Source organism: Leucopleurus acutus, assembly GCF_964270905.1.
Source record: "Leucopleurus acutus genome assembly, chromosome: 16".
Lineage (NCBI taxonomy): Eukaryota > Metazoa > Chordata > Mammalia > Artiodactyla > Delphinidae > Leucopleurus > Leucopleurus acutus.
Window position 1 is genome coordinate 875,942 of NC_139158.1, and position 10,781 is coordinate 886,722.

Here is a 10,781-nt window from a genome sequence, read left to right on the forward strand (position 1 = left end):
CTTAAAATATATTCGTCTTGCTGCAAACTGGAAGGAAGGTGACATCACCTCATTAACCCACCGGCGGCCACAAGCTGCGCCCCCCGTGGTGGCACCCCCCCCCCCGCGGGGACCAAGGTGACTGTCACTCCCCTGCCCTGGCTGAGCTCCTGGGAGCCCCTGACATGTTGATGGAGCGCGGGGCCCTGGGGGAGCCTGTGCACCTGAGGGCAGAGGACAGGCCCCGGGAGGTGGCTTCTGGGGGAGGGTGTGGGTTAGTGGCGTGCCAGGCATGCATGGCAGGACAATGGGGGGCTGCCGGGGCTCCTCATGAGTCCCAGAGCCAGGCCTCACCCCCTTGGCCTCCGCTTTCAAACCTGCAAAATGGGGGCATCACAGCCGTGCTTTCCAGGAGCAAAAAGGCTCAGGGTCTTCAGGGCCAGAAGACACGGCGGCCACCCGAGGCCACCCAGGCCACATGTCCTTGCGAAGCACTCATGAGGGCAGGTGGGTCCGTACCCACCTGGCGTCGGAGTGTGTGGCCCCCACGGGTCCAAATTCCCAGCTGGGGCCTCGCTCCATCCTACAGGTGGGGAGAGTGAGGCTGGGGGCCGGGTGGGTATTGCTCAAGGTCACACGGGCCCTCGGCACGTCCCCCTCCAGGGCTGAGTGGTCACCTTTGGCGGTTGTTTGAGGATTTTATTTCCCAGCAGCAAGAAAGGATTGTTTTGCTTGGCAAGAGTTCCAATGCGTTTTCCCCTCTCTGGGCAGGGGTGAGTCCCAGAGCCCCCCCACCCCTGCCCCGGGGTGAGGACATCAGGGGTGGGAGGGGCTGTGGGCAGGTGATGGAGAAGGGGCGGGGCCACATATCGGCCAGTCAGGTGGCTGGAAGTGGCAGCCGCATGGCCAAGCTTTAGTCTCCATCCTCTGACACGGGCAAGTGGGCTGGGGGCTTCTGTGGACGGGGAGAGCTCTGTCGCATCGCCCAGGTGCAGACAGGTGCATGTGTGGGCCGGCCGGCGGGCCTCGGGGAGCCTGGCGTTGGCGTGTCGGTCACACACCTGGAGGCCGCCCAGGCTCCCACAGCCCACGCCAATTAGGAACTCACTTTACATTATTTTAATTTGTCTCTGGGGCCCTGGAAGGAAAGTCATGCGATTATTATTATTATTATATTTTGGCTGGAAATTGCAGCCACCGTTATATAAATTACATATAGTTGAATCCACCAGTTTCTTTTAAACCACCATGTTTTCCCTTCCCCAGCAACGGGCAGCTTCTCCTCACCACTCGCCTCCGTGCCCCTGGTGAGAACTTTCTGGCCCTGGGAGGAGGGGGGAGGCCTGCAGACCACCCGACCACCTCACCCACAGGGGACAGGGGGCTTTGAAATCCAACCCTTGTGGGTATGCCCCTGCGGCACCACTGCTCGCTGTGTGACCTCGAGCTAGGTGCCTACCCTCTCTGAGCCTCAGTTTTCTCATCTGTGACAGCCTCTGCCTCAGAGGGCTGGCGTGAGGTTTAAAGGCAATAATGCCTAGAACGCCCTCGGGGTGGTGCCAACGGGCAGGATCCTGCTGGGAGAACTCGGTGTCCAGCCACCCAGCCCGCAGCATGGGCACCTAGTACTGGGGTCTGTTTTATCAGGCGTGGGGGACACACAGACTCAGAAATGATTGTCCTGAAAGAAGAAGTTCGTGTTATGATCACAGAGTCCCCTGGAAACAAGAGGCCACACACAGAGGGCCACGCCAGGAAGCTCCAGGGTCAGGCAGGAGGCAGAGGCAGGGGCACTTCGGGTCAGGGGCTGTGTCCCTGGTTGTCGGGGAGCTGCCCGGAGATGAGGGCAGGTGGCCGGGAGGGTGCCAGCGTGTGGGGAAGGTGGTGGGGCAGGCTCTGCATTAGGTGTTTGCATCTGAAAACACACTCTGGCAGGTGAGTCCTAACAGTGTCTAGGGCTTGGCTGACCCCGGGGAGGGCTTAGCAAGGCCCCGATGCCAGCGCACCAAACATACAGAAAATAAGAAAACACAGTTAGCACGATGGCATGAAAGTGATGCCAGTGACTGATCCCTCTGGGAGGGCTGAGAGAGGAGGCTGCCCCAGAGCACAGGCGGGCACGCTGGGGCCCAGGGGAAGCCACGTGCTTCAGGCCACCCAGGGAACGGGGCAGGGCCCGGCGAAGACCAGCCTGGGGTGGCCTCAACCTCCTTGGGCTTCGGGCTGTTGGGAGAGAGAGGGGGGAGCCTGCCGGTGGGTTGGATGTGGGTGGACGCAGGCCGTGTTGGTCTGCGTCAGGGTCCCACGAGGCCGTATCTGTGGCACACGGGTGCATAGCCAGGGCTCCATGAGCACTCATTCTCTGGGTGACCTTGGACAAGCCCCTGCCCCCTCCAGCCCTGTCTCCCTGTCCACACTGCGGGGGATGCCACGTTGGGTCAGGGGCTAGTCTCTCAGATGGCACGTGCCCCTCGCCCTGGCACCCTTGCTTCTGGGAACGTATCCCACGATGCTGTTGGACACGGGGCCCAGGTGGTGCCCCAGCTGATCCCCACACACCCCGTTTGGCGGTAACCGCCTGGAAACGACTCACAGAGGGGCTGGTGGGCTGGGGCTACAGACAGGACCCTGTGCCGGCCGGCAAGACGCAGGACGGACGCTGTCACCGTGGGGAAAGGGGGAGGTCAACTTTATTCTTCATACAACCACGGGGTGCTTCTGGGTACACAAGAGACCGCGGGCGGGCCTGGGATCCGCAGTGAAAGGGAAACTTGTCAGCCCATCCCTTCTGTGCCCGAGATTGTTTTTCACCAGGTACCTGTGTTACTTTCTTTTTAAAGAAATTTCAAGCACTTCTAAGTGTACATCCAAGAAAATTGAAAACATTTGTCCGTGCAAAGATCTGCACACGGGTGTTCAAGGAAGTGTGACTTACAATAGCCAAAAGGTGGAGACAGTGCAAACGCCCATCACAGGATGAGTGGATAAACAAATGTGGTCCATCGACACCAGGAAATATGATTCAGCCTCAGAAGGGAAGGAAGCACTGACCCCGCTACAACATGGATGAACCTTGAAGACGTATCCACAAAAGTGAAAGAAGCCAACACAAAAGGACACATACCCCACTTATTAAACAAGTGTCCAGGGCTTCCCTGGTGGCTCAGTGGATGAGAGTCCGCCTGCCGATATAGGGAACACGGGTTCGCGCCCCAGTCCAGGAAGATCCCACATGCAGCAGGGCGGCTGGGCCCGTGAGCCATGGCCGCTGAGCCTGCGCGTCCGGAGCCTGTGCTCCGCAACGGGAGGGGCCACAGCAGTGAGAGGCCCGCGTACCGCAAAAAAAGAAAAAAAAAAAGTGTCCAGAATAAGCAAATCTACGTAAACAGAGACGGCTGGGGGCTGGGGAGGAAGGGGAGCAGGGCTTCTTTCGGGGGGGCTGTGACGGCGTTCTGGGGTCAGGTAGTGGTGATGGTCACACTGCCGTGTGCGCACTGAAAACGCTGAACTGTACACTTTAGAGAAGAGGGTTGTACCGTACAGTGTGTGAGTTTCCCAGGGCTGCTGTAACACAGCACCGCAAACTAGGTGACCTGAAACCACAGGTGCTGGAGGCCAGAAGCCTGAGCTCAAGGTGTTGGCAGGGCCAGCCTCCCTCCACACACTCGAGGGGAGGGTCCCGACTTGCCTGCTTGCCTCCTGGGGGGCAGGGGACATCCTCGGCTAGTGGCCGCATGGCTCCAATCTCTGCCTGTGTCTTCCCGTGGCTTCCCCGCTTCCTGTAAGGACACCAGTCACCCTGTTTTAGGGCCCACCCTAAAGACCTCATCTCAGCTGGATTACCTCTGCAAAGACCTTATTTCCAGGCAAGGTCCCATTTACAGGTACTGGAGGTTAGGACTTCAGCATGTCTTTCAGGGGTCACAGTTCACCCCACCGCATATGTGATTTGTATCTCAATAAAGCTGTTATTTCTTCTAGAAAGTTTTAAACAATAGAATATAAAAAGAGAGAGAAGAAATATATCCCAGTGTAGGGGCATGGAGCCTGAATCAGTTGGGGAGGTGACCTCACAGGGCAGACGGGACACCCCGCCAGGGAGACCTCTGCCACCCTGGGCTCTGTGATAATCTCTCGAATAACTTTCCTGAGAACAGCAGCAGTGATAACCGCATCCCTGGCCTGCGTCTTGGTCCCGCCTCTCCTCTGCCCTGAATCACCAGGCCTTCCTCTAAGGTCCGCCCCTGGCCTGCCCTTGAGCTCTGGCCCCGCCCACCCCGCCTGGCTCCTCCCTCGCCTCCCCCCACCCACCCCCCGCAGGCCTGTCAGGCGCCCATGTCCCCAACTTGTAAAGTAACAACCTGTCACACGCACAACCTCTTTGCACCCAAAGTGTTCTCTGATCTGTGTAAACTGCAACTGAAGCTGCAGCACTTGATATTAATATCTTTTGTTTGTGTGTCAGGGTTCTGCAGAATCTAATTAAGGCGTGTTCTCTGTGTATCCGGAGTGTTGGAACAATTCCATGGAGTAGACAATGCAAGCTGTTGACCTGCAAGATAAACTGTGCTTGCGGAGGATTTGGGGGTGGTGGGCAGGGGGCACACGGCTGTTCTTTTCTGCTGGGGCACCAGCCTCCCTGCCTACGGGTCACCCCTGTGTGTGGGTGGCAGAGGCATCTTCACTGGGGGGCGTTTATCACAGCAGCGGTTTTCTGTGTGTACTTCTGTGTATACACACGTGCACCTGCACAGGTGCACACGCACATGGGAGCTAGGCCTCCCTGGCCGGGCGACTCCTGTCTCAACAGCCCTCTCCCTGCGGTGTCTGCGAGGTGCGAGTACTGACCCATTACGCAGACGGGGAAGCCGAGGCCTGTGATGCATGTGTTCAGGTGGGAGCTTGGCTGGCTGAGCAGCCACTGGTTCCAGAGCACACCCACGTCTGGGAGGGCTGGGCCTGGGCTTGGACCGGGTCAGGTGAAGACACCCAGCCCACCCTCCAGCGCAGGCCCCTCCTGGACACACGGGGAAACCGAGGCCCAGAGAGGGCAGGGGCTTGCCCGTGACACACGGTGAGCTGGTGACAGAGCTGGGCCCTTCCTGACCCTGCGGCCCACAGCCTGGAGGCTGAACGTAAGTGTCCATCAGTTCGAGGGCAGCTTTGGGACCCCTGGACCTGAGGCCCTGACCCCATGTGCGGTGACCTTGGCCAGTGCCCGGCCCACTGCGACTTCAGTTACCCCCGAAGGGGTAGGAAGGGATGAGGAGAGCATCACAGCAACGCGGCCTGCCCGCCAGCCTGCCCAAGCGGCGCCCAGCGGGGGCGGGTGCTTGGAGCTGCCGTCATCACTGCTCCTGTCCCAGCTCAGGACCTGCCTGCCCGCTGGTGCGCCGGATAGAGTTGTTCGCACCAGGTTGGGGTGGGGGGCATCCTTTGGGCTTTCCTCTCCCCATCTGCAAGATGCACAGGGGATCCCAGACTCTGAGTGCCCCGAACGGAGAAAACCAGACGCCAGGTCTGCTGAAGTCCGGGGGGGAAAGACTCCAGGACCCGGGATGCAGGTGGAGGAGGCCACCCCGACGGGGCACACGGGATTCAGGCCAGAGCAGGTGTTTGGGTGAGAAAACCAGTGTGACCGTGCGCTACGCGGGTCTGCGCCCGTGTGTGCATGTGTGTAATGCATGGGCAGGCACGCGGCTTACGTGTGCATGCAATCGGGTGCACGCAGCACCCGTGTACCTCGTGTCCGGCCGTGCACGAGGAATACCTGCCTCGCGGACCCGGCAGGGCCTCGCCGCCCGTGCCCCTTAGGAAACGCCGCAGCGCCACCTGCCGGCCGCGCTCCGGCCCGCACAGAGGGCGCGAGGCCCCGCCCACCCGAGGCCCCGCCCCCACCAGGCCACACCTCCAGGTGTCCCGCCCCTGGAGACGTGGCTCAGGAGGCGGCTCTGGGACCCTGACCCACTGGTGCGAGAGGCGGGCGCCTGGGTCTGGGCTTTTGAGGTCCCGGCTGAAGTGGGGACAACTGCGAGGATTAAACGCGCACCAGGGGGACAGTGAGCGCACCGCCCCGCTATGGCCCCATTTCACAGATGCGGAAAACGTCACCCGCCAAGGTCCCACGGGGGACGAGGCCGAGCGGGCTTTGAGCCGGCAGCCTGGGTGCAGTGTGCATTCAGCCACGACCAGCAAACTGAGATGTATTTGTTAACTATTAACTGTTAATGAACCCATTCGCCCTCACACCGCTTTGTGGAGGTATATGCTGACAGCCGCTTCGGCAGTGAGGTGCTGAGAATTGCCTGTATCCGGAAGTGACCTGGCAAGACTCACCCCGCCTTCTGGGCAGCCTCCAGTACCTGACGTGGGCAGGGATTTGGGGTGCGGGCGGGAACAGTAGGATTTCAGAGCAAAGGCAGTAGCGCTTGACCCCCTAGAGGCCTCGGTTTCCACACTGTACAGTGGGGTGGGTACGGGGAGCTAGAATAGATATTTTCTCAGGTTCTGTCCCTGCGGCTCGCCCCCCACCCCCAAGGCAGTGCAGGAGGCAGGAATCCATGAAGGACTGCGCTGGTGCAGGGACTGGGGGTTCAGGTGGTCCATCCCCTGGCCCAGCCCCCCGAGGGGTCCCTCCCGACGCCCATGGCTGTCCCTGACGGGAAGTTTGAGCGCCTCTGCGGGCACCTCCTGCCCAGGGCCCCACCCCCTCCAGCCCCCTCCAAGGAGGAGGCATCTCCGAGGGTACGGGGTTGCCAGGTGCAGGTGGCGTCGCCCCGGTGCCAGCCCAGCTGAGGTCGCCAGAGGAGCCGGCAGAGCCTGGTGTCCCAGAAAGCCTCTTCTGAGTGCGTGGGCGAGCCCTGCCCGGGGCGGGGTGGGGGGCGGGAGGTCATGCTGGGGAGACCCTGGGGGGGGGCGGGGCAGCTGCCGGCCTGGCTCAGCAATGTCCCTGACGGGCTTGACCTTGGGCAAGGCCCTCTGCCTGGCCTCCTCCTCTCCTGGGCCCCAGGCCCCTGTTAGCCGAACTCCTGCCCACCAGCTACCGTGTCACTCGGGGGCCCAGTCACACACACTTCCATTCACACCACCACTCGCTGTGTGGCCTTAGGCAGGTCGCCTCACTGCTCTGAGCCTCAACGGCCTCATCTGGAAAATGCGCTGACACCTGGGCTGGCTCTGGCCAGGGGGTGGGCCCAGAACCAGAGCCTGGAGCAGAGGAGGGCAGTTCTGCAGCCCCGGGTCTGACTACAGCAGGTCTCAGGAGGCCCCACCGTGCACTGGTGCAGCATCGGACGCAGGTCACTGCTGTCCACTCCGTCCTCACAACTGGCCCAAGAGTCAGGCCAGAGTGCCTTCATTTTACAGGCGGGAAAATGGAGGCTCAGGTGCTGCGACTTTCGCAAGGAAGGGACGAGTCAGCTGTAAGCGGGACTCGAAGTGGATCACTGCACCCCATCCTCAGGCCCAGGGATCCCCCAGTCTCACATCTGGCCTGGCCCGGGTACTGGACTCTGGGACTCCTGGAGAGAGGAAGTCCACACAGTTCGCAGACGCTTGGAACGTGGCTCCTCCTCCCAGACAGGGGCGCAGCTGAGCCCTTCAGCCCATTTTATGGACAGGCAGCCCAAGGCTGAGGCAGAGCTGCGGGGGAGCCCGAGTGCGTGCCTCTGAAGACCACCGCCGTCTGGACACAGCATGGGCGGCACGGCCACCCGGCCCCGCTAGCACCCAGCACGTGGCACACGCGGCCCCTTTCACCACGGTCACATCCCCACACCGACACACAGGCCCCTCTGGGGCCCCAGAGAACAGGAGGAGCAGAGAGGTCGGGCACCTGCTTTCCTCCGTCCTTGGGTTCAATCCCCAGCCTGCTCAGGGCAAGGAGGCCTGACACCAAGGGCTCAGAACTAATGTCCCTCCAGGCTGTAACCATTTGCCCAATCCCCCTCACACACACACGTGCACACACATATGCACACAGGTGTGCCCAGCTCACACCTGCCCACCCACCCACCACACGTGTGCCTGCTAGGCTGAGCTAAGTCAGGTACCTACTTTTGTACGTTCAGACACTGGGCAGCCAATATAACCCTACAAACACCCACTGCAGCTGCTGGATGGATGGAAGGATAGATGGGGCAGGAGGGACAGACAGATGGACAAACGGAAGAGTGGCTGGTGGGTAGAGAGACTACAACTAAAAGCGACCGAGTACACTGCTCACACCCCCTTGTTTCCCGGTGGAGATGGGTTACTCGGAGGCCTGCTATGAGCCCATTTCATAGATGAGGCAACAGAGGCAGGAGGTAGGAAGTGACTGGCACAGGGTCATACAGCGAGCTCTCAGTGACGCCCAGGGTCTGGTCCTCAGGGAGGCACCTGCCTGGCCTAAGTGGCACAGGTGATGTCAGCACCACAGCCACGCAGATCCCCTGAGACCACAGATGGGCACCCACTCTGGCACCTCCGGCAGTCCTGTCCCGGCGGGCCACCTCCTCCCGTGGGCCTGCAGGTCAGGCCTCAGTGACCTGAGGACCTGCCCCACCCACGTCTCTAGAGCCCCTCTCACAACATGGGCCAGACACGAGGGGCTCAGAATCAGAGCACGGTGGGCTGAAGCCCGGGAGCTCTGCCCGCCCACGGCAATCACAGCTCAGCGTTACGCGGGAGCTGGTAACTAAACACTTGGGCGTCGTCAGACACCCCAGCACGGTGCCTGATGAATTAATTACGGGAACACTACACCCCCCACTTCTCAGCCTCCCCACTGAGTGTAGAGTGGTGGCCCTGAGCTCTCAAGTGGGGGAGACATTCTAGGACAGCAGATCCCACCCTCACGTCCTCCACAGCCCTCCGCAGGCCCCCTCCCGCCCCCAGCTCCGTCAGCCACCCACGCCCATCCCAGCGCCCAGGCCAGAAACCGAGGTCCTCCTGGCCCCGCTCCCCATCTGCTCCAGACTCAGCTCCGGAGCCGCCCACCTGCCCCTCCCCTCACCGTCCTCTGGCCACCCCAGCCCCTCTCCCCCTCCCCTCCCGCGCCCGAGTCCCGTCCACCCCACCCTAAAGGGCCGGGACGCAGCCGCTGCCCGCACTGGCTTCCTGCTCTCCCCCACACCTCCTCCCCAGACAGCCAGACTCATGTTCTCAAAGCCCAGATCTGCTGGTGGGAACCTTCCTCCAGAAACCCAGAGCCGCAGTCTAAGCACGGGAAAATAGACAAACCCAGATCGAGGGGCGCCCTGAAAAATACCTGACTAGCACCCCTCAAACCTGCCAAGGTCCTCAAAAGCAACGACAGTCACAAAACAAAGGAGGCCAAGGAGACGTGAGGACGAAATGCACGTGGGATCCTGGAACAGAAAAGGGATTAGCGAAAACGAGGAAATCCAAGTAGAGCGTGGGATTAGCTACCAGGAAGGTACCAGCCTGGGTGTCTCAGCGCTGACACCCACCGGAGTGACGTAAGGTGTTAACATGAGGGGGGAATGGCGTGCGCGTGCGCAGGGACCCTCCGTGCTGTCTTTGCAACTGCGCTGTAGATCTAAACTATTGTAAAATAAAAATTTGTTTCAAAATGAGAGAGTGTACATACAAGGGATCTGATTAAAGTGAGGTGAAGTGTTCCCAGTTGTTCAATCTTGGGGTTGGGTCAATAAGTATCTATTATATTGCTTCCTGTGTGCTTGAAATGTATCATAATTAAACACGTAAGAAAAAACAAACCCAGATCCAATCTGTCACCCTGGCCTGACACCCTCCAAAGTCTCCCTTGAACTTTAGGATTAAGTGCAAAATTCTTAATCCCGCCCACAAGACAGACCAGGACCCTCCCGTCCGCCACTCTGCCCCTGACATCACACAGGGCCTGGCCAGTCCCAGTGTCTGGCCACCTGAGGTCACGCGGGGCCCGGTGCCTTCCCTTCCGCCCAGTTCTGGCCCCTGGACCAGGCTCCCCATCTACAACTCTGGCAGGTTCAGCCTTGGCAGGGAGAGGTCACCTCACTGGACATCACTGGTTGAGGTTCACGAAGCCCTCTCCACCCCCAGGCCTGGGTCTGGGGGCCACCTGTGAGGCAGGCATCGTTCTCCCATTTCACAGATGGGGAAGCTGAGGCTGCCCAGTGATCAGAGGGATGTGGGCTAGAGTCCAGAGTCTGTCCCCCGGACCAGGGCTCTCCACCACGCTACCCTCCCGGCGTGGTTTCCCACCTGTGAAATGTTCCAGGGCCCATGAACACAGCCTCCCGCCCAGCCTGGGTGGAAGAAATTGTCGGGCCCTCGTGTTCTGGGCCCTGTTACCTCTCCCCTCTCGGGTGAAGGACACCGTATTAATCAATCGATCCATCAACTGATTAATTAGGCAAAAACTTCCTGCGCACCTAGTACGGCCCAGCCCTGGGGATACGGCAGCAGCAGATCAAGGCCCTGCCATCGCAGGCCTTGTGTTCTGTGTCAGGGCGGCGGGGGACAGTATGCAAGCACGCACATGATGTACTGACTGGAGGAGTGTGACCGGACACAGGAGGGAGAGGGGATGCGACGTCATGGGAGGGTTCCTGGGAGACCCCCTGAAAAACCAAGGCCTCCCTGGGGAGGTGAGGGAGCCAAGCAACGACTCCAGGAGGGACATTCCAGGATGGCAAGAGCAGATGCAAAGGCCCTGAGGCAGGAGCTCACCTGCCCTCGCTGAGAACAGCAGAGAGGCTGGAGCTGCTGGAGCAGAATGAGGGGACACGAGGAGAGTGGTGAGGGCGGCTACTAACCCCAGGGCCTCCTGGGTGAAAAGCCCCCCAGGAGGACAG